This window comes from Pseudochaenichthys georgianus, chromosome 3 (assembly GCF_902827115.2).
Source record: "Pseudochaenichthys georgianus chromosome 3, fPseGeo1.2, whole genome shotgun sequence".
Taxonomy (NCBI): Eukaryota; Metazoa; Chordata; class Actinopteri; order Perciformes; family Channichthyidae; genus Pseudochaenichthys; species Pseudochaenichthys georgianus.
Window position 1 is genome coordinate 8,046,754 of NC_047505.1, and position 25,052 is coordinate 8,071,805.

A 25,052-nucleotide genomic window follows, 5' to 3' on the forward strand; every position below is an offset into this window, starting at 1 on the left:
ATGTGTCTTACTATTACTGTTTTGCCAGTTACAAACGCATAGCATGTATTAACTTAATGAAAATGTAAGGAATATAATTGAGTCATATATAGTCCCAAAAAGGGAAAATGGATATGTTTTTTTAATTATTCAATTTAGTCTTCATTTCAAATTAGCAGCATGAATCATTTGAGAGATACTAAACATTTGTTACCATAGTGGAAACGTAGAGATATTTTGGCCAAAGGACACAAACTTAACAACACGTAAAATAACTTTTTGTAAAGTTTGTAATTGAGTACCAATATTCCATGAACAAAGATCAACAGCCCAAAGAGAATTGATATTTTGGGATTAATAGATGTGGCCTGATTACCTGAAAAGTAACCATATGTCATAACAATGAAGTAACCCCCAGCTGCTGGCAAGTAAAATACGTTTGGTTCCAATTTTGTACATCAAGTATTTACTAAAAATAACTAAAAGTACACCCCCCTCCCACACATCACCTGTCAAGAAACCAGAAAACGCTGATCAATTCCCCTCTATGTAGCTCAAGGAGACAATTAGCAAACAGAGGTGACTGGTTAACAGGTGCAAGCCATTATTCCTGGAGCTGGAGGAGCGTGGCCACCCCATCTCTCATGGTGATGGGCCGTTGAGTGTTGTGTACTGTACGTGTGTGTGTCAGTGACTGATGGCATGTATCATATGACAAGTACAAGTGAGGGATATTCTGGCTTTGTGGGGTTATGATGCCCATCCCCCGCCCGGTTGTTTGTAATCAGCGTGTCATCATCATCGCCATTGTGGTCGTCGACAGGAATTAGTGCCTGGCATTCGTCTTCGCTCCCCTTGAATCTCTCAACATCTCCTCTCTTTCCAATAATTAACTCATCCAATCTCTGTATTCTTTTAATTTGTAATAGACCATCGTCCAGAGAGTTGGCTTCCTGAGAAACGGAGAAAGAGACGAGCGGGTCAAGCCGTTTGTAAAAATGGATTGCTTGTAAAGTGCTAATCAATGGAAACCTTTTCTCTTGAAGCTGGGAAATTCACGTTATAACATTTAATTGTAAGATTGAGAGCGTCAGCGGATAAATGGCAGAGGTCCTCTTCAGGACAAGCCAAAGGCCATCTTAACTATCACACTCACAACGCCTCACTAAAGTGACATTAATTTAACTACAACAATGTAACATTAATGTTTTGCTTTTGATCGTTTAAGATGCTCACCACACGAATATCTAGTCTCCATACCTGAATAATTATAATACGATGCTGCATTTCCTCGAGTCTCGGTAATGATCTGCTGTTTTGAAAACATTTCGCCAGCTGTAGTTTTATTAATCAAATATAGCATGGGTGAGTCATGTCGTTTTGGCTAGTGTCACATCGGAGGTATGTGGCACAGATTTCCCTCATATTGGAAGCAGAGCTAACACATGCTCCCCTTGACGTATTCTCACACACATTTCTCACACACCACACACACACACACACACACACACACACACACACACACCACACACACACACACAACACACCCCACACACACACACCGACACGACTGTATCGAGTAAGAGATTCCATTAGCAGATACACACACCAGACAAAAAAAGGGTAACAACTGTGGCTTCTAACGAACCGCGTATCTGTCCGTTGTGGAAAGTGCATTCCCTACATTAATGTTCTTTTGTAGATCTTCTACTTAACTTTAAATATTAATATTATTTCACTACATTTATTTGCCAGTTTTAGTTTCTTTGCATATTAAGATTTTACATGCAAAACATTTGATGAGCTTATAAAATATGATGTATTTATTTGATTAAACTTGCTACTACTCGCAATTTAACTATGCATCAGCAACATTAATGTATTAATTCATATAACACATTATCACACGGCTAAGTTGAATATTTTATTCTCATTGGTCAATTTGGACATTCCAATGGCTGTTTATTCTCGCTAACAGACCGCTGCTAAGGAAAACAAACCGTTGCTAAGGAAGATCAAGGGACTGTGTAAAGTCATATCAATCCGCAGAAAGAAGTCCGGTCAATTCAACGCGAGCTGTGGACAACAAACATTATTTCCCCATCAGAAAACACAGGGAATACTTTTGAATATTGATTTTTATGTTTGTGTAAATCACAAAACTTTGGATTCATGATGGCTAAACCTTCCTCAGTAAAAAAAAAAAATATTGCAAGTTAATGGAAAATCAAATATGAACAGACATTGGTAGTCACAGAAAAACTTGTAGTAATTCTGTACAACTGTTACAATTTGATGCACAATGGGGACAGAAGGATTCCATGATCAAACCACAAAATGTCACTCCATTTAGGGATGTTTTTTCTCCAGGAGACAGGAAAAGAACAACATAAGGTGCAGGGGTGGTGGGTGGAGAGGGGTCAATTTTCCCACCGTTTCCTCTCCAGTGTTGTTGGGTTAAGATTGTCACTCCTGTGTGCTGCTCTGCCCCGCTGGTATAAATAAGACATGATTGGCATCACAGCAGAAGACAAACTCTCTCTCCCTCCGTCTTTATCTCTCTCTCTCTGACAGCCTTCATTCGCTGGAGGAGTGGCAGACTTGGTGGGAGTTAATGATTATAATTATTTTTCTTTTTTTCTTTCTTTTTTTTTACATTGTGGGATAATTATTTAAGAGGTTTGTGTAGTCATTGTTGTAATCAGTAAAGAGAGATTACAGAAAATCTGCATGCCAACAGATGGCACTTGGCTGTTGTTGTTGCTTCGTATAAAACCCGGCGCGGCACACTCGGTAACAGGCAGGCACGAGTGAGGGGACAATCGGAAGAAAGGGGCCAAATTATAAAACAATTTGTCCTTCATCATAAATGAATTTATCATATCATTCCGTCCCAGAGAAGAATCAAAAGTAGCAATGTGTGTGTGCGTGTTCAATCCCGAACCCGCACACACACTCCTCTTCCCAACGTGGTGGGGTTCCGGGACATGGTGGGAGCTGGTGGTGGGTTTACAAAAAAGCCATTCAACACAACAAACAGTATTTGATCAGAGCAGCCCGACCCCATGACTTTATCTATTAACTCCACAGTGTGCTGCCATGGCTGTTCACACGCAACCCAATTCACAAAGAGGGTCAGCATTTGTTAGCTTAGCTCCTCCTGGGACACCGGCTGCTTCAGCCCGCGTGCTGCTCCCAGAGCTGACACCACTTTATATCCACAGTTACATATCAAATGTGTTGTTTGATTCCTATTTTTATATTTCTTAACAATGTGAAAGAAAAGGATAAATACAAAGTGAGGCGAGGGCACTTGCTAGCAGGGTCGGGGAGCAGGAGGAGCACCGAGGCCGCTGGCCTACATTCCTGACTAATTGTATAATTGGAAAAGCTCTCCAAATGAGCAAGCAAGGCCCCCCCCCCCCTCTCTCTCTAACCTCCTTCACCAAATACCTCCCCTTACTCACTTAACGACCCCCCCCAAACCCACACACACATGCACGCCCTTCAAAGCAAATCACAAAAGAGCATTTTGGGAATAATAATAATTTCAAAAAGCGTCCATTATTAATTCCACACACAAGCATCCCTGGCAGCAACAGCTAGGCTGGTTAGCACACACACACACACACACACACACACACACACACACACACACACACACACACACACACACACACACACACACACACACACACACACACACACACACACACACACACACACACACACACACACACACACACACAGATAATAAATTGTATTATTGACAAGCTATATATTACATATACACATCACATTAAAATGACGTTGAACAATAGTTTTTAATATATTTATATATGTCAATGTGACATAGCATTAACGTTAGCATTAGCTAAAAACTCACACTACCCGTATTTTTGGGCAAATTGTGTAATATTTAAATAGTTACAAGGTCCAACAAACGGATTGACAGCACTCACCTCGACAGTTTTAAGTCAGCATGATGTGAGTTAACACACAGCGTCAGCCAGATGCTATCAGGCTAGCTAAATCAATCTAGGATTAGCATCACAGACCTGGCGGAGCAGCACAGGCTGTACACTGACAGGTGGCTCCTATTGTCTTGGTATCGGCAATGGGAAAGGGTTCTTTTTAGACAGATTTTCTTATTGGGTACAAAGTGGAACATGGTTGGAAAAGTTTGGGAACTTCTGCGCGATCCTAACAACAGTGTCAACATATCTTAAAGTGACAATCCAGTGATAAATGATTGCACTACCATAGACTAGAGTTAAGGGAATTGTACAAAACATTATAATATAATATACAATAGTCAAGATCAAAGCAACACTGGGTGAGACATACAGACTTGCACTCTTAAAAACCTTGGATCCTATAATACCAAATGTAAGTTTTTATTTGATTAGATCCTCCCTGCCTGGCACATTCTCACATCTTTCAAATTCCACACGAAGTGTTTAGAACACAAGCTTTCTCTTTTGAATTTGAATTCTCAACCTTGATGGTATCAGCATCACATCAGGTTGACTTTTCCTTTAGAATCTTAAGGGAACACTGATAACATTCTCTCAGGCTCTAAAGTGAATTCCAGTTTCACAAATGATGTTGAAAAAGTTTTTAAAAGCACTCGTGTAAACTTCCTTTTCATTTCTCCGTCATAAATAAATAATATTGTTCCCAATATGGGATGATCTACCTGTGTGCTGTGTTAGCGCTCATATTTTACTGTTAGTACTGGAGCTCATGGTCAAATTGGATTTCCTGATTTATGGCCCCTGCCACGCGCCGTTCATTTCCATGGCTACTGAGGGACGGGTTGGGGGGGGGTGATTTCCGTGGTCGACAGCGGTGTCTAACGGGATTGCGGGGTGCTGTTAAAACGAAGCCGTTAATTAATGCTATTGATCGGCAAAAAAAAATAGAGGCAAATGTGATTTGCATACAGCCCGAGTGATCAATGCATTAACCGATTTCTTTTTTCTCCCCCCTCTGAAATCTGATTTCCTGAGTTTTCAAAGTGAAAGAGAGAGAGTTCAGACTAATGTGGATCGATCGGGTCTCTCTCAGACAAGAATACAAAGCATTTTATTAGCCGGTGAAGGGTGAAACATACCGGGACAGAAGACGCAGCTTGAAGCTGGATTATGTATGTCTCACTTCAACACCAACACGGAGAATAGACGTCTTCTGTCTTTACACATTTTGTAATCGTCATATTTCCCCAGCACTTCAGCAAACATTGTAATAAGGTGATATTTCTGCGGGGCCAAACACAATCTGTTTTCGAAAAGGAAACAATGCAAAAACATAAAACAAAACAAAAAAAAGACAATAACAACAGAGGCATGCAGAAGAAGAAAAAAACAAGGTGTTAAAAAAAGCAATATGTTGTTGTTTCTTCTCCCCTCCTTTCTCCCCCTCTCTGTCAAGTGCAGCTTATTATAGCATATTGATTTATAAAGCTTTAAATGTGATCCTCCATGTCCAAGTCAAGGGCAGGGAGTGAAAGAGAAACAGAGAGAGACGAAGAGAGGGCAGGAGGGAGAAAAAAGAAAGGGAGCGGGAAAAAGAACGGCAAAGGGAGAAAAGGCGTCTGGAGACGGATAGAGATAGAAAGAGAGCGTCCACGACAGGGGGAAGTGACAGCGAGGCATTTTCAGAGCCGCTCTGGAACACAAAAGGGTAATTGTTTTAGCCCAGATGTTGCTTTCGCACAACAAGCAGGATACAATGTTCCTACTGAGCTGATGAGCCCAATCAGTGAAATGATTAAAAATTGATTTTGTCCCTGTAATTACAGTATGTAAACTACTTAGCCGGGATTGCAAAGGAAGTGATTTTCTAATTACGTATATACTCTGGTGTCTAATGATTGGTTTTTTGAAGTAATGAAGAGAGGGTCCTAACGACTCCACTGTGTTCTGTTGTTGAAGGGAGAAGGCACGAGAAGGGGAACTTTGGGGGAGGCAGAGGTGGTGGGGAGGATGGGGGGGGGGTTGAGAGAGCATCGTTAGGGCAAGACAGCAGGCTCGGATACAAAAGGGGGATGAATATTGAATTGTTGCCAACCAGTGCTAGCACGCTAACACGGGGGCCCCTGTGTTCGTTTGCATGGGATCTGGAAGCTAAATGGAGGCTGTGACTTCTGGTAGGGGGTCGTCAGGCCTTAACCAGACCCGGCAATCTGGACCCTGCAATTAAAAGCTCACGGGGCTAGGGATGCAGGACATCACACATGCACAGGAGAATTAGCACTCGCCAGGCCTCCATCACACAGACATAAGCATATAGCTCAGGCCTTCTGTTCTGTATGTATTTCAACAAGCTCCATTCAGACAAGCGAGTCATTACTTCAACATTTGAGGATAATCTCAGCAGCAGACAAACCTGTGAGGATGCTGCCTTTAACGGAACATGCACGGTAGTATTTTATATGTTCAGATGTGCATGTTCGGCAAAAGACTACCGTTACCGCTGCAATACTTAAAAGCAAAACGGTGTACTTTTTGCAGGAAGGACGCTTTTTTTCCTCTTGAGTTAGGTTCTTCAGAGGAACCTAACTCAAGAGTTGGATATTTTCGGAAATGCACTTACTTGCTTTTGAGCCGAGAGTTAAAGGAGAAATCCGAATATAAGAACCAGCAGGCGATTAGCTTTTCTTCTGGGACTGCTTTCAGTCTTTATGCTTAGCTTAACCCATTTGTACCCATCACTGACATTTTTAATATCCTTTTGTGGAAGCGTTCTCTGGGCTTGCATAAGAACAAATCTGGATACCCGTTCTAAATCAGTAAGACCAGAGTTATTCTCGATTCGATGAGCACATTTAAAGATTCGAGACTGTTCAGGGCGAGTCAAACTGACATTCTGACATGTTTCCTTATCATACTTAATGTCGATGTTTTGGTACAATGGGTACCAACTTGCCCCCGTGTTATTATAAGTGTCCAGACATAAGGCTGGTATTGTTTGATCGTTGTCTTGTCAGTAAGCAATTAAGCTTTTGTTATCAAAGTGTTGAATTCATTCTGCCATAAAAAAGTATAAACCATGTTTGTGGCCTTGACATTTAGAACTATTTAGTTTTATTATTTTAATTAACTCCTTGACTTCTCTTTCAATGCAGAGCAGGGCCAGCTTTTCTGATCATGATTGATCTCCGAGGTTAAGACCTTTCACTGAGTGTTTCTACAAATGCTCTCCAACTTCTACACGCTTCTCCCAAAGCACTACTCAAGAACGAGTGCAAGTGCGTGCCATTAAGAGCTTCGTAGTTTCGGCTGTCCGTGGTGCTGAAGATAATGCCGAATACTTTATGTAAGTGCGAGATTAACCGTCTTCAGTCATGCATTACAAGTTTAAATAACTCAGACATATACAATATATGTAATTGATCTGTGTTGAAAGAATGAAAAAGTCCACCTAAAACAATGGAAGCATAAATCAAAAGGTTGTCTTTCTTGTGCAGGTTCTGGATTTTGAGAAGCTCTGATCCTCTTTCAGATGGGTTTGAGTATTTCCAAGTGCATCTTCATTTACGATGCTTAGAAAACAACTCTTAAGCTTAAGAAGGTTTGAAGATGGACTTTAGATTATCTCAGCCTTTCATTTCTTTAGAACATTCCAGGACAATCATGATGTCAGGACGGTTTTCATGTCCTAGGGTTAGGGTTAGGAAAGTGCCTGTTGAATCACCTCGTTCCTTGAGGAAATGTCCCTTTCCGTCCTCTTTTCGTTTCCCCTCTCTTTTCCCGACAGCCGCGACTTGATGAGGCGTCAGAGATGCAACCTTTGACTCGGGTTGTAAATTAGAATCAACCGTCACGTCCGGCACACAGTCTTATTGTGTCAAGGCATGGAGACAACCGAGGAGTCAGTCTATCAGACAGGGAATATAGAGATATACTTACAGGGTCGCAGAGCACATAAAGAACACATAAATCATACCACACCGAATGAGTCACCGCCTCTGCCTCTGCTTTCTTCTCAGCTCTTAACAAAGCTCAGCATTTTCTTATCCTTATCAGTTCAATATTCAATATTTAATTATGACTTTATTCATTTATTTTTTTAAATACATTTTCCCGGAGAAATAAAAGGACGTGAGTTAAGCCTCTGATTATTTGGAGGGAGAGATCTGTGGTTTTGAGTTCCTTGGGAACATTAATAAGTGACAGAAAGCTTGATTAAGAATGCTGGGATGCAACTAGAAAAAAAAAGAAATGATAAAGCTTTGAAATGCTGCCAGTATCACCAACTGCACTCTCCTGACACAGCTGATTGTAAGAGAAGCCAATAGCTTAGCCGGGGTAGGCCTTTAATAATTCATTTAGTTAGGCTATGATCTATCATTTTGTACCTTTTGACATGCGATATTGAAATTTAATATTGCATCAATACAAATGATGTATTGCTAGTCGTCAGGAGAAAGGATGTGGATTGCAAAAAGATCTTTGCAAATGTCTTTTCACTCCTCTCTAGCCCTCTCTTCCCTTTGCAAAGCCTTATTGTACTTGAGTAGAAAGGCATAAGAGAAACATCTGTCTTTTCCCACCCTTTACTCCTGGCTTTGAAATGTGTGTTTAAAGAAAAATGACAACTTAAAACACTCAGGGAGAGAATCTCCTGCTCAAACTGACTCAAGAGAGGCTTGAAAAAAAAGAATGGAAGTGAGGAGCAGAGGGAACATGACAGCAGTGGCTGAGGGAGACGTTACACGTTGTCGAGATCTTTGACATGACTCTTTAGTGCGGTGAAATCCCATGGGCGATATGTGAGCGTTAGGTGCTGGGAACTGAAGGCTGCGGTGTCAGTCTAGCCCGGCTCCCAGACTGCTCGCTGCTCGCTTCTGCTCCGAGAGATAGGGAGGCAGCGATAGCAACGCTGGCTGATGTCAGTCGGAAGTAGATTATACGTGTCAGAGGATTTCCTCACCGCTAAATGCTGTCACCGTGGGAGACGAGCCACAAAAAAATCTGAAATAAAATGCAGATTTAAAAAATAAATCAGCAAAGCAAAATATGTCAACGTTGTTAAAGACAGGTCATCACCGTGATTTTGACAGTGATAGGATGATACAGTACACACCTTCAATAAACATAGCAAATAAACAAAGAAAAAATAAAGCAGCAAAACTTTTTGCTATAACCATTTGAGCAAATGGTACCTTAATGGTGGGGCGGTGGTGGCGAAGTCGATAGGGACTTGGCTTGGCAACTGGAAGGTCACCAGTTCAAGTCCCGGTAAGACCAAGTGCTACCGAGGTGTCCCTGAGCAAGGCACCGTTCCCCACACTGCTCCCCGGGCACCGTTCAAAATGGCAGCACACTTTCTTTTTTCTTTTTTTTAACCTTACTCCCAACCTTTCCACTTGGAACAACCAAATAGACCCAACTTCCTCTGATTGATTTCTCTTATGTCTACTTATACTGAAACGTTGACGTTATTCTCAACATTATTGTCCACCTGTTGACTTTACACTCAAAACGCAAAAAGAAAAAAAAACCTCTTCCCTCTTCATGTGTATAGAGCTAATACTCTGTGGTTCTGTTAAAGTAACTATAGTAAGAGTTCGGAAACTAAAAACCCTGCCAATATCATTGCCAAATCCGAACTTGACCAGATACTATCAATCAATCAATCAATCAATCAATCAATCAATCAATCAATCAATCAATCAATCAATCAATCAATCAATGTTTATTTATATAGCCCAATATCACAAATGTTACATTTGTCTCAGTGGTCTTCACAGTGTGTACAGAATATCAGTATGACAATACTGACCCTCTGTCCTTAGACCCTCTGTCCTTAGACCCTCTGTCCTTAGACCCTCACATCGTACAAGGAAAAACTTCCGAAGAAAACCCACAGTACTAGCAAACACAAATGCATGGCTACTTACTGGATGTAACATTGAATTGAGTTCTCTTACATGTATCAGTACAATGTCCAATTATACCAAACACTCTTACTGTGGTTAGCGGTTATTAACGTGCTGCAGACATGGATAGAGTTTCATCCCCGTCCACCATGGCCAGTGTTACATAATCATTGCAATAAGAAGTCTTGCGATGGGCTCGATGATTACACACGACGGTGTTGATGATGATAGTGATGCTGACAGTGACAATAATGATTATGACAACATAGAAGGTGGTCATTAGAGCGATACTTGGATTCACGCTTCACTAGTGAATTATTACACATTCAGCAAAGACATACCTAACCTTTGCAGCTCTGACGCGTTTCCGCCGCATGTGCGAATATATCTCAAGAGACGGATCAAAACGAGCGTGTGGTTCGGCGTAGTCAGTCGGGGTGAATCACTGACCTGTTATTATATATATGTGTTTGTGCAAACCTGTGTCACTGTTGTTCCAGTGAACTGATGAGTGTGTGCAGCTGTGTCATTAACACCACGTTTGTCTCTGTGTATTTGCATTTTTACCACTGATATACGGATGTCAATTAAACAGGAGGAAGGAAACTGTTTAGGTGACGATCCCTGCATGCATTTGTGGGCTATTTATAACAGCCGCTCTGTGATTCCAAGGCCCGCTCCTCGAACACAACACTTAACAGCATGTCTTTTTCACGTATGGCGTTGCCTTTTGGCTTGCATTAAAATAATAGTTTCATGCCCTTTCATTTGGATTGGCGGGTATTCACTTGAGAATACGGATAAGCTGTCGATTCATTGGGACAATGGGATTCATTATTAAAAAACAATTATTCAGTGGTAACATTGGTAACAGTGGTCAAACCTGAGTCATAAACCTGACCTAGAATTATCTTAGGACCTTTCTCAAGAACATATTCAAGGAAAAATGTAGATATTGGTCAATGAGGCCAATCCTTGCCAATTTCTTCATGGATTCCTAGGACAGTTGACCTTTAGCGGTGCCCTGACACTGCTCTGAACATGGAGGACGTCTGCCATGCTTGTAGGTGTCTGGATAGGTTAACAGTGGGGAAGAAAGACCCAGGGAGAGAGAGAATTAGGTGGAGTCAGGAGGTGCCTTGGGTTGCTCTGGGTCATGTTGTGCCTCCCTGCTCTCTGCCTTATGTCAAGGCTTTATTACCTCCCCTGCCAAGGTCCTGACCTCCTTTGCCAAACACTTCACATACAACTGATTTTGATACGAGCCTGTTGAAATGGAGACAACTTCAAAATTGAAACATTACCCACAGTTGCTATGTGCATTGCAGTGTTGAAAGAATGACTTGAATGGTCTACCAACATAATTGATTCAGTCAGTCATTCATCAAGAAAGACAAGTGTTTCCTCACTATTGTTTTAACTAGGATCCTTTTTGGTGGAATTTTGAGGCAAAGAAAGTTTGATTTTTTGTATAGCGTCTTTAAAATACAAGACTTACATAAATTAGCATTTAAAAAACGAAAACAACCAATTAAAAATCCATTACAAATAATAAAATCACCCGTCACCTAGGGCTCTGGAGAATTTCAATTTACACTTGGGAAAACCTTGCTGATGAAAGAAGGTATGACTCATCACCCGTCAGATTACATTCATAGAATATTTTTGCTTTTTTGGGTTAATATTGGTCATTTTCTTGGTTGCTACTGTGGACTCTCTTTAGGTCTTTGCTTGCTTAAGGACTCTTTCTGTCTGTTCCTACTTCCTTACTTCCTTCCTCTTGCCGCGGGGGGTGCTTTCGGCAGGTCAACACCTCGGCGGGTGGGTCGTTGTAGGACAGTTGACCTTTGTCTGTCATTGTTTTGCTCCTCACACCTCACCCAGGGAGAAAGAGAAGGAGCTTAGTGCCTTACACCTGCCACTTGCTTTACTGTCATAGCGCGGGGGGTGCTTCTGAATGTGGTGTGCCAAAGACTTTCAAGAAGATACCAAAGGATGTAACCCTCCTGTCGTGGTCGTTTCTCCTCCCTTACTTTGGTGTTCCCGGTCAAATTTGATCGGCCTTTTTTTAACTGCTCTTACATTAACACAAAAAACATTAATCATCTTCAAATATTATTAACACCCTTTAAAGCTGTAAACACTACCTCAGTACTGGTTTTCATGAATAACTGCAGTGAATATAGAAAGAATAGACACTGAAAATGTATTCCAAAATTAACATGGTTTTAGATTTAACCCATTCATTTCATATGGCGGCCATTTTTGACAGGTAACAAAGTTGAATAAACCACTCAAAATTCAATGAAAGTGGTGATCAGCAATTGTATATGTTCAAATGGCTTATGTAGAGGTTATCATGAGGCCTTGAAGCAATCAAATGTAAAACACAATATTTATGATTGATGAAACTACAAAATTGGTCAGATTTGACCCCACCACGACAGGAGTCTTAAACACAAAGCCAACAGTTGGTAGAAACGATACAGAGAGTGGATCCAGTGGGTTGCACCTCGGACGGCCCTTCCGAAGGACCGCAACAAGCAGCTGCTATGTAGATATTCGTAACAAAAGCGATGTTGGATTCCAAATGCGATTTGCCTTCCTGCGCGCAAGATAAATCAAGCGCACCTCGAGTGAATAAGGGGACGGAGATGAAATGAAATACCCAAATGCTGCCTCCACCGGGGCCTGATTGAGTTCAGGTGGCTGGAAAGTGTCTCACCCAGGGCTAGTTGTCATTGAAGGATCTGCTGTCTTCTCATGTCTTTGTGCTGCGGGGCTAACTGGTGAACATCGGTGTGTTGCTTTGACGGATGTTTGCGTGCCTCCTGTGTTGCGGGGGGACGGGCCGTTGACACACTTCATATTTCAAAGGCAAGGTCTGAGGAAGAAATGAAGATTGATGCGGAAAAACGGCGCGGCAACTCATCGCCCATTCGATACATATATTATCATTTACACATACGTGACACCTTTGTGCATGTCTGTATATCTATATTTACATATGCATGGGCATGATCCAAGGCGCCACATATATTTACGTAGGGAGGGGGGGGTTTCCTCTGTTATTAGAACCATGTGATATAATTGCATTTGATCTCCAAATAAACAGGGAATCAGTCCATCTCCTTGGTGGAGATGGCAGATGTGATGGACGACCGCATTAGCGGCGACGACAACATTAGATTTGCTCAAAATTATTGATCTTTTGTTTGTGAGCCAAGTCGGCGATAAATAACAGTGCATGGGAGATGTGACTCATTATCACCGTGCCAAAAGCCAGACAGACCTCTGTCAAAACACACTCTCCTTCCCCCCCCACCCCTTCCTCCTTCCTTTCATCTCCATCACTACAAACCAATTTAATCTGTTTTTAATCCTTCCCTCTTTTCTGTCGCCGGCGCCTTTTAATGCAAGGCCTCACTGTCACTATCTGATTCCCTTAAAATGTTAATCCTGCACTGATAACCCCGTATTATTACATATTACACACTCACAGGACACTCACACACACGTACACATATACACATGCAAATATGAACACACAGCGTTTAGTGGCTCTTTCAGTGTTTTTATTCCTTTTTACCTTCTTAGTGAAGAAAAAATCCTTTTATCACACAATGGGTAATTTATATCCATTACCAGCGTTTTCAATCCTTTTCAGCGCGGCTGTCACTGCCTTTGGCACACTCATGATTAATGTGATCTAATAATAGTCTGCCATTATATTTCCTTTAGTAAAACATGTACCAACATCCTATTCAGCTGCACGGAATTCATTGCCCCTTAAAATATTTTTCCCTTTTCGCTTGAAAGACGAGATTGCTATTTTTTTTTTCTCCGTCTCGTTGCCTCCCAGGAGGTGATTATTTGTTGGGGGTGGGCGGGGGGGAGTTAAGGGATGGCACGTCCCCCTATTTCCAGACACTTATGAGAATGATGAGAGGTGCCATGATGGAAGGTGGTGTGTGTGTGGTCCTGTTGACTGGCATGTGTTGAAACAGTTAGCAGAATATTAGTTTGTTCTAGAAAGAGTGGGAAAGCAATTATGTAGTTTACAAAGTCTATATGTATTGCATTTGAATAATCTTTAGTACATTTTTCCATACAATTAATTTGCTCTTGATCAATATTCTAAATTAATTAAGCCATGAAGTGAAAGTGAAACATTATTTATGTATTTCTTATTCTTTTAGATCAGGTACACTAGTTTGGAATGGCTGATGTAGAGGAAAGATGCTCCCAATGGAATGTGCATAGGATTAAGTGTCTTTGTGTGTGTGTGTGTGTGTGTGTGTGTGTGTGTACACGTGTATGTGTGTGCTCACGTGTGTGTGTGTGTGTGTGTGTGTGTGTGTGTGTGTGTGTGTGTGTGTGTGTGTGTGTGTGTGTGTGTGTGTGTGTGTGTGTGTGTGTGTGTGTGTGTGTGTGTGTGTCTGTCTGTTCCCTCACAGCCGGACAACATGAGCCAGTCTGCCACACACACACACACACACACACACACACACACACACACACACACACACACACACACACACACACACACACACACACACACACACACACACACACACACACACACACACACACACACACACACACACACACACACACACACACACACACACACACACCATTCTGGCTCCCTCTCACAATGAGGGTTAACCCTTACTGGGTTCTTAGACTTGTATCCAGCATGAACAGGTGGTCCCACAAAACATGGGCATCCATTTCCTCATGACTTCTCCCAATGTGTGTGAGTGTGTGTGTTAGGCAACAGGACACAGGAGTTGTTTAAAGAAACAGTTTTTTCACAAATCTTTCATTAACTAGCTCTATCGAAGACATCCACATAAAATAACTTTACACTGAAAAAACGGAAACGTTGACTTTAATTAAATGTATTATGCATAACATTAAGTCGAACCAAATAGTTTTATTTAAACTGTTGAAAATACATTTAATTAAAGTCAATGTTTCAGTGTGATAAATATAACAGCAGCTTACCAGGTGTTAACTGAACAAACCAATCTACCACAAGGAACATATATATAGTGGCTTGGAAAAAACAAATAGCAAGAAAGGGGTAATTCAAATGAACAGATTCTGACAAAACCCAAATCCCCCCCTTTGAAAATGAAGCATGTGGTTTGTCCCAATTTGTCCCAATTGGCTGCTTGCAGTATGTCTCAGTCCTCAACCCTCAGCCACTCCTTTTGCTGAACCAGGAAGTAACTTTCCCCAATGACCAATGTAACTCAACTATACAGACACGTACTTGTGTTGGCTGTGCTAAAATGTGGGACAATTAACTAAATAACGTCAGGTTACAAGCAAATAAAAGGTTTACCCTTTAAATCAAATGCGAGGTGTTACATGTTGGTGTGGTTTACTGCAGCTGCACTGAGGTAAACTAGTGGGGGTGAGGGTGCAGTGTAATTAGTTGGCCCTGTGTGTGTGAGGAGGAAGGGTTCTACAGGAATAGAGAAAGAGTACACATCAGGGTGTAGCTTTAATACCCCTTTTGTATGTTTTATTTGGTGTCGGGAGCAGCTTTTCAAACGGAGAGAATCAGAAGGCCGCAGTGACAAGAAGAACATTACATCCAGCTTCTAGTTCAAAGGGCTTTACTGGCATATGCAGCTACAGTATAGACATGCAATGAAAAAGGCTCCTTCTGCAATGCAACCTAAAGACAGCAAACAAATAGAAAACAACAAAAAGTAGTGCAAAAAGAAACAGAGGAATGTTGCAAGAATAATGAGCAAGGAATGCAGCAGATGTTAACTATATGCAAGTAAAAATAGAATGTCAAATGAACGGTTGTACAGTGAAATAAAATACTGCTTATTGGTAGATAAATGTGTGTGATAGAAAGAGCCCGGGAGCTAGTTAGCGAGGGACGCTAATATCTGTGTTCCATGTGAACATTTGTTTGTGTTCATTGACACCTGACCCCAGAGTCGGACCTTTCCAAACACAGCTGTCAACACTTTACATCTAGTTATTTCTCCCGCCCTTCACTTGCTTTTTTCCTCCTTCGTTCCTTTTTTTCTCTGGAATCCCTCCACCCAGAATCCCTCCATTAAAGATAACTTGTATTGAGCCACATCTAATTCCCTTCAATCCGCCTCCCCCTCCTGTCTCAAGTGATCTCTTCCCAGAAGAGAAAATCGAAGGTAAACCACTTCTAAGGCAAAAACGGTGTGCTCCACTTTAAATATCACCCTCCGACGCATGGCGGGAAGCGGGGTTGCGATAGCGGCTTTGGTAGAACACGTAACAAAAATCACAAGGTTCCACATTTTATCACCTGCGATAATGCTCTGCTCAGCATCTGGTGGTTACAACACATAGCCGAGACCTTCTCTGCCTTTGAAAGCTGCAGGCTTTCATGTCGGAGGTAAACACTCTGCTTTACTTATTTGTTCTTTTCTGATGTTTCTGTGGCGCGGCCCCACCGAAAAAAAAAACACACATGTGAAAGAGACATTTTGGAAAATATGAGTAAGTAAGCAAAGGGAATGGAGCTGAAGGAGATACACATAAACAAAGCAGAGAGAAAGAAAGAAGGGTTCTCTCTGAGTCAGCGGGTTTTTCAGTAAAGTCTGATTAAACGAGGTGGGAAAACGGTCCGGGTAGTAAATAACGGAGGTGTCAAAATGTTGCTTAATGACCGGGATATTCATTGCATGGAATATGTGAGTGTACATTTACGCTGGAGCTGTGTTTTTATCTTTTCCTTTTTAGTGTTCAAGGGGAGTTTAGAGGCTTAAAACAAATGAGTGGAGAGCAAGTTCGTTTCACAGGCTTTGCTGACGGAAGACTTGGAATTGGGTAACACTTTGTTACAATGCAGTGATGCATATTATATATTTAAAGAGAAATTATACGATTAGCAGTCACTGGAGATTCTTTTCCTGACGTACTCTGCTTTTTAACTTTTGTTATTTTATTAGGCCTGTCTTAAAAGTGTTTTTAAGGGAAATAACTACATAAAACAATAAAATGATTAAACATAAATAAATAATTTCTCCCTGATTTAAAACATTAGTTTAGAGCTAGGTATTGGAGGAGATTAAGACAACATGTGATTAACTAAGGATATATTGACCAACAGAAAATGAAGGAATGTCAGCAGACGTTTTATTTTTCTTGTAAATATTAATAATCATTTCAGAATTATGAGGTTTGTTTCAAACATGGCATAAGGAAATAGCTTATTATTTTTGGAGTATGTGTAATTAAAAACTAGAATGGCTAGCTGTTGTTCAATCTTGAGGGGGCATCTTCCTAGTCATGAACACATTGCTATATTCTGACGCTTTATAAATGCAGAAAAAAGGCCCTATGATTCTGACCTGAAATTGTTTTATTTCCTCCTCGACCTCTGCTATACACTTCCTCTAAGTTACATTATAATCATCCCATTAATGTGTCCATTATTCTGCTGACGGACGAACAGACAGACACACAGGGGGCCTGCACACAGAGACTGTAATGGAAGGTGTAAAGGCTGGTGGAGCAGGTGTAGAAGGAGCTGGAGGTTATAGCAGCGAGTCAGCATGCAGCACCTCCCCCTCCTCTTTCCAGGGGGGGAAACCCCTTTCCAGAGGAGGGGATGCTCCAAGCATAGAGAGAAGGGGGAGGGAGGGGGAGCTGTGGTGGCGGTGAACTCAGCACTTTCTTATCTTCTCCCTCTCTACCCCCCCCTTCTCTCTCTCTCTCTCTCTCTCTCTCTCTCTCTCTCTCTCTCTCTCTCTCTCTCTCTCTCCTCTCTCTCTCTCCTCTCTCTCTCTCTCTCTCTCTTCTCTCTCTCTCTCTCTCTCTCTCAGGGCTCCCTGAGTGCCGACCAGTAGCGGAGCTGAAGCTCAACGGGGCTGTCACGCTGTCCAAGGAACCCCCCCCCCCACCACCACACCCACTGTCTGAGGTGACTAAGGGCTTTCTGGGGAAGGAGGGAAATATGGGTAGGAGGTGGGGGGAGGGGGTTACAAAGACTGCACAATGCTTTCAGGTATTTCTATGTATTCTTGCATGTGAAGGTTACGTGGGAAAAAAGTGAGCTTCATGGTGACAGCAAGTTCTTCACGCCATGATGCAATCTGTGTGGGTGATGATGACGATGATGATGATGATGATGATGACACATACTGTTGGCTGCACTGAAAAAACTGAAACATCGACTTGACATATAATAATATAAACGTTTACATATTAAGTATTAGGTTCAACTTAATATTAGTGCTTTCAACTAGCCTAATACAGTAATGTGACATGTTTTGACATAATACATTTAATTAATGTCAACGTTTCAGTTTTTTCACTGTGGGACACCTGTTATATGTGATGAAGACGACCTGCATATCAACAGATAATTCCTATTTAATCCAATTAAGTATCCGTTGTAGTGGTGTTACTGCGTCTGTCTTTAAATCCAAGCTGGTTCTCCCTAGTTTTTGTTTGTCTTCAGTGTCCAGACCAGAAGCTATATAGTGAGAAAGGCTTAGATAATATTTATGTATACTGTTGAGAGATTCGGAGGAGAAGTTAAAGCCTTTGTCCCGGAGTGGAAACCCTGACGTGCCCTGAGGACGCGAGGTTAGTTCACCCAGTGTCTATTTCTTGTCCTGCTGTGGAAATGCCTTTGCTGTCATGTCAGGAATATCTAGCCAAGGTGTGGATGAACATGTAGCATCGGTCTGTTAATAGCAGCGCCTGATAGCCGGGGTCGTGATTTATCTCAGTTTATATTAAAGTTAGGATTGACTGCAGTGCTGCTTTGGCATCTCAGAGTTCCCCTTCCAGCACCTTCTCTCATCGTTTCCTTTGCCAAATGTGGACGCTGACACTAAATGGATTTGCTATAACTCTGACATGAGTGGGAGGATAAATATATTTTTATATATAGTCTGTGTGTTCGTGTGTGCAAGACTGTGTGGGGTTGTAAAGTGAAGCAAGAAAAAAAAAGCCTGAATAATTTAGCGCTCACATTATTTTCTAATGCCATTCTTTAGAATCTGACTGTGTCACTCTAACAAATGCATGTGTCGGAAAGTTCAGGGGATTTTGTAGGGCGCCTGTGAACAGTGAGTGATGGCAACCAGCCGACTCTCAGCTCCTCTTGTCTACCAACAGCTCCATGTGAGCCCGCGCGCCATATTCCCTCCTCAGAACTAACGCCGTGGCGAATTGAAACAAAAAGGCCACATATTTTATTTATGTGTCAAAAATGCGGTGAAAGGAGGGCAGGAAGGAGGGAGCGGGGCGTATCAGTCTATCCGTCGCTTGATATCATTCCATCCATGCGGATCAATTCTCCCAGACAGAGGGAGATGAGAAAGGAGCAAGCGCGAGAAGGAGGCAGGGAGGCAAGGAAGGAGAGCTGAAATGGTGGTCGTATTGATTTGTCAAAGAAATACCGCGTTGAGTGTTTTGCTTAAACGTCCACATAAACCTGAGCTGTCAGAGGTGGGCGGGCATATACTGACATTTGGCCACGCCCACATAGATTGTGAATGTTCTGCTTGGCTTAGCTTTACACAGCTTTACCCATCAGCTTCATGTGGTAATAGAGAAACGGGCATCTGCAAAACTTTGCTTCGTGAATCTTCAAAATAAAACGAAAAAACGTCATTAGCCACACTTTTATACTTATTTATAATCTTAACTGAAAGTGCTTTCAGTTGCATCTCCAATCATTCCTGGGCATGGACTGTGTTTTGTTCTCTATATTAGTCGCTTAACTCCCATGTTCTCTTTTATGATACCATAACCTCCTTCTATTGCAAACTCGAACAACATACTATCGCCTAGGGCAGGGGTGTCAAACTCAATTTCCTCGTGGGCCACATCAGCATTATGGTTGCACTCAAAGGGCCGGTTGTAACTATATAAATATACATATATAAATACATAATATATATGAAATAATGTGTTATATTATATTATTGCCTCGGCATTGGATTATTATTGGATAGGGTAATAACTTCATAATTAACTACATCTGAAAGCAGAAGTTGAGGGAAAACAATTGAAAGTCTCTTCATGTCACAACATGAGATGCATTGTGGGACATGTAGTTTATGGGCAACGTGCTTCTGTAAAATAAGATAAGCTAACCTTTATTAATCCCCGTGGTGAAATGCAGTAGTTTAACAGCAACAGGGTGAGATTGAAAAACAGGACAGATTCACACAGATTCATAAAATTAAGGATAAATAAAAAAAAAAAAAAAAAAAAATATATATATAAAATAAGAAATTAATTAAAATGAACATATGTAGATATACTGTAAAGTAGTATGTAACCGTATAATAAACATATTATAATATTCTTTGCAAGCTCTTGCGGGCCACATAAAATGAAGTCGCGGGCCGGATTTGGCCCCCGGGCCTTGAGTTTGACACCCCTGTCCTAGGGTTAGGGATAGTGTTTGTGTTCAGGGTTCTCATCTCACTGGTAGGCCACGTTCAAAGACATATAACTACCTCTCTGAGTTTATTTGTATGCTTTCCTATAAATAAAATCCCTGTTGACACCAATTTAACCACCATATACTTACAAGATCAGGGCCATAAAAGCCTAACCCCTCAATTACATTTTTGTGGTGGCGAGAGTTAAAATATAACCTCAATCAAGACCAATTTGATGGTGGATTTGACTCTGTTAGCTGCTAATTTCCCATTTTCAGTTTTAAGAGATTATAACCTACTGTCATTGTAAATTAATGCAACATACATGATTGTTTATTCCAGGGTTAGGGTTAATATTATTGTATGGGTCTATGTTTAACAGGTGCTGGTAGGCTTTTCCATGATACATCACAGTTGACACCAAACCCCCATATACTTACACAATCCAGGCCATAATAACCCTAACCTAACCCTCACTTCTCAAATATATACTTTTTAAATGTTCATACATCTGCAGCTGCGTAGGCTAATCACATTCCTAAATTGTGAATAACTACAACAACCTTGATAAGAGTGGAAAGAAAAACACTACAACATTATGTTAAGATAAAACCTCAATTAAGACCACCCACGCAAATGTAGCTGACTATGACGAGACTCCCACATCGATGAAAAAGACCACGACAGCAACATGGTGCCTAATTGGTTGAAGGAATCTGCCATAGATCCAGTCGTGTTCCTCCACTCTAAAGAACATGTAGTCAAGTCCCCTATATGACCATGGATACATCGGGGAAATCCCTCTTCCACTCTGACTGCATACCTGGCACAAGGACAAGAGTGGAGGGTTGCAAGGAATTAAAGAGCAGTTAAAGAAAACTGGAGAAAAGAGCAGAGAGTGTGTGCAGGGCTATAAAAGGGATAGTTTAAGCATTGATCGAGAGCAGTGGTGGAAATGGCAGCTGTAAATCAATTTTATCTTGGAGCAGCTAAAGAGTGTTTTCTAATGAGGTTAATGCCACATAATGGCTAAATTCTTCTGCTTAAGAGATGCCCTCAAGGTGGTGGCGAGAGATAGATGTCGCCATGGAAAGCTTAACACTCGGCCATTCAACACGGAGCAGACGGATGCCTTCTTCTCTCAGGGAGATTGTATCTTAAATGATGTTAAACCTTTATTTGTTCGAAGGTTTCAGGGGATCATTATGCCATTCATTACACTTTTGTCTAGACATTGTGTTTTATGGATACATCTGGTTGAGATTGGGCATTTAGGAAATGTTTCGATCTGTTTTCATCTTCCGATAGAATGAGTTCCTTCCTGACAGCAACGAAGGCATATAAAGAAAATGAAACTGTATTATGTTCAACATTGTATCAATGGAATTCAATCAACTGTGGACCTTTTTTTGAATACTGCTTGTAATGTCAGTGCTTGGCAGTGAATAGGCTAGCATGTCAAACTGGAATGGGCCGGGTACTGCCGCTGAAAAGACAAACTGACCCAGCACTAATAGACTATGAATCAAATTGACCTCCGGCAAATAGCAGTGTTTATGAAATCCTTTATGTTTTAGGTTTATGAGGCCTGACCAATACTCTACATACAAATACTGCACACACACACACACACACACACACACACACACACACACACACACACACACACACACACACACACACACACACACACACACACACACACACACACACACACACACACACACACACACACACACACACACACACACACACACACACACACACACACACACACACACACACACACACACACACACACACCATGTATACATCACTTCGACTTACATGCATTTCCTGGAGACTTATCCTAACCTTAACCATAACCAACACATGCCTAACCCTAACCCTTACCCTTAACCTTACCCTTACCCTAAACCTAATCCTAAACCTAACCAAGTCTTCACCCTAAAATGAATGATTCCCTTCATGGGGACCTCCATTTTGTCCCCATAAGGGAAGCCAGTCCCCACACGTGACTATGTAAACATATTTAGGTCCCCACAAGTATAGTAATGCTAGACCACACACACACACACACACACACACACACACACACGCAAATCATGTACAACCGTGTCGCACTAAATTCAGCAAGTCCTCTAATGCATATCACCATACATGTTGTTTGTTCCTATACTTTAAATTACGACCAATATCTTTCGTATCACTCACCATTTTAACATAATCAAACATGTGGTTAATGATGTAAAACAGCCAATTCACCAAAGACAAACACGTAATTAGGTATAGCAAAATATCTTTGTTTATTTCAAATAGGAAAGTATGTGACAACTCAACAAGTGAAGTTAGGGTTAGGGTTAAGATGAATGAGTCATAACGTAACTATAACATCATTGTCACGTGAATATTGTTTTCTTAATTTAACACGAACACCACTCTCCTTGATGAAAGAGTTGTTTTCTGAATATTTCATGGTCGGTTGAGTTTTCGTAAAAACCCAAGATGGTTGGTTCCCAACGAGATTTAGTTAAACATCATACAATCAAATTCCATCTACTGTAGGTTGTTCAGTTAGCATCTTTATTTTGACCCTTGTTGCTTCCTGTAAGTGCTCCTGGGATACAAAGACGTCAGCAGAAGGAGGAAGCTTTGAGAGTCGTGCATCCACAACTGATACGTGCAGGGATTCCCAAAGCATCCGGTATCAAGACTAATCACAAGCTAGCTAGCTTACATGTCAGCAGACGCGTTGAAATTATTACATTACATAAATTACATTAGATAGTAATGGAAGCAGAAGGAATCCTCTTTGTCTTCGGCGAGAGTGATCTGAGGAGTCTGCGAGCGGTAAACTAGCCCCTACCATCAGGTTGTTGACAGAAAGCATCTCAGAAAATGCGGTGAGGAGACACCGTGGGTGCATTGCATTATGGGAGAGGCTTGGTGGACTAAGGTGTTGACAGACTGGCGTTTTAAGTTTCCAATATTAAGGAATATCCATCACATTGGCGGGGAATCTAGCGCCGATGCACGCTACTTAAAATTTGAATTATCCAACGCTGACCACATTATCGATCTAAGCACACTCATTCAGCGCTAACACGAGAATGGCTAACCGTTGGCACAGACGGATGATGTTCAGATTTAAAATAATGCTTTCATATAACACTGTCTGCAAACCACTCTGGTGTGTGTGTGTCTGTGTGTGTGTGTGTATGAACAAATGAGTACAAGCAGCGTGTGGCATGAAACTTAAGGAAAGTTCATCTCCACAGACCTCTAGCATTGATCACTGGGGCCCTAAAGCTATTATCATGATCTAATTAGGTTTAACATAAGTCTGTGTCACGGCCCGGTGCAAGGCTGTCTTGTCCCCAATTCCACACTTTCACAGCATCCCTATTTAAAAATAGCACACATTTGCCACACATACATGCAGTGAATACTAATACTTTTTCCCCTGTTGTACTGAGATCTACTTTAATGTCAGACTCAGGTCTAAGCAGGCTGGATTGATGTAATGTGCGAGGCTATGAACACACGTGGGGTAATCTCTCAGGTTTTCCCTCCCTTATTGATGCCTGCTAGTAATCTGACAAGTGGCTACAATTGTTTGAACATTAAATGTGACTCCTAGCTTTAAAAGATAATCTTGTGGACTTTACGTGCAAAGCCGTGTCTTCAAAAACAAAAGCTTTGTTCATCATGTTTTAATTATTTTAAAAATAATTCCACTTAACTGTTATTGGGTAGCATTCTAATTGTTAGTTTTATAGTAGAACATCCCCTTTGTTCTGTCAACATGTATATTGTCCAAATCAGCAATGGAAAGGCCATGACGATACATTTGCAATAGAGTGATGAAGTATTTTTGGAAGCCAACTTAGAAGTTAACATCGCAATGGCTCCCTCGACAAAAAGCAAATGGATTTCCCCATTCGATTACGTTTGACCGGATACCTTATTTCAGGCTCCTAACCAAAACCATTGACTTTGAGATGAGGGAACTGGAAGTTGTAAAATGCTTTGTCTTTAAGGACTACTGCACCAGTCTAACGGCCCCTACACACGGCGGCGTGCGTTGGCGGTGGGCGTGTCTTGAGCTTGGGGAGTCAACGCGAGCAACAACCAATAACATGAATGTCCCGCCCCGGACATACAAAGCAAAGCTCATGCTACATCCATGCTGGCTAAATATACTGTCTATGCTTGCTAGCTGTCCATTCAAACGAAATACACTGGATATAAACTCCCCAAACAAGCGAAAACCTACCAGTTTCCCCCACTGTCTCTGCCACCTCCCCCCATGCCTGGCTCCTCCGGTTTGTATCCCTGTATGTAAAGAGGGACTGGTCATAGAGTACCGGGTGATTCCCTACCGCCACGATCATTTTCTCCTCCTTTTGTTGACATATGGGAAATAACTGCGGTCTGGCTCTCCCAACATACACGCGGTTTGATTGGCTAGCGCTTGTACTGTCAGATTTACATACGAGGGATTTGATTGGCTGACGCCTCCGTCGAGGCGGCAAAAGTAGAACATTGCTCTACTTTTGCAGCGAGCACCGCGAGAGAAGCTACGCTTTGCTCCCACAATGCAGTTCGGCGAATCGTGACGTCACCCCATTCAAAGTGAGTGGGCAGAAGCGTTGAAGCGGCAACGCACGCCGCCGTGTGTAGGGGCCGTGAGGCTGCAACCACATACTAATATGCATTATTTAGTTCATGTAACATTTCATTCTCGATATACATGCAACATGTCAGCG

The 25,052-nt window shown here is 41.6% G+C and overlaps 1 protein-coding gene across 3 annotated transcripts in view; it reads left to right on the plus strand.

Moving 5' to 3' along the window:
* Positions 1-25,052, plus strand: part of znf536 (zinc finger protein 536) — a 248,871-nt gene that overhangs the window by 38,507 nt on the left and 185,312 nt on the right. For 2 of the 3 annotated variants that reach the window (XM_034079181.2, XM_034079193.1), the window contains exon 3: positions 17,704-17,801. The exons of the other annotated variant lie outside the window; for it this stretch is intronic. The gene's annotated coding sequence lies outside the window, so the exon portion shown is untranslated. The remainder of the gene's footprint in view (positions 1-17,703; positions 17,802-25,052) is intronic. 3 annotated transcript variants of the gene reach the window in all.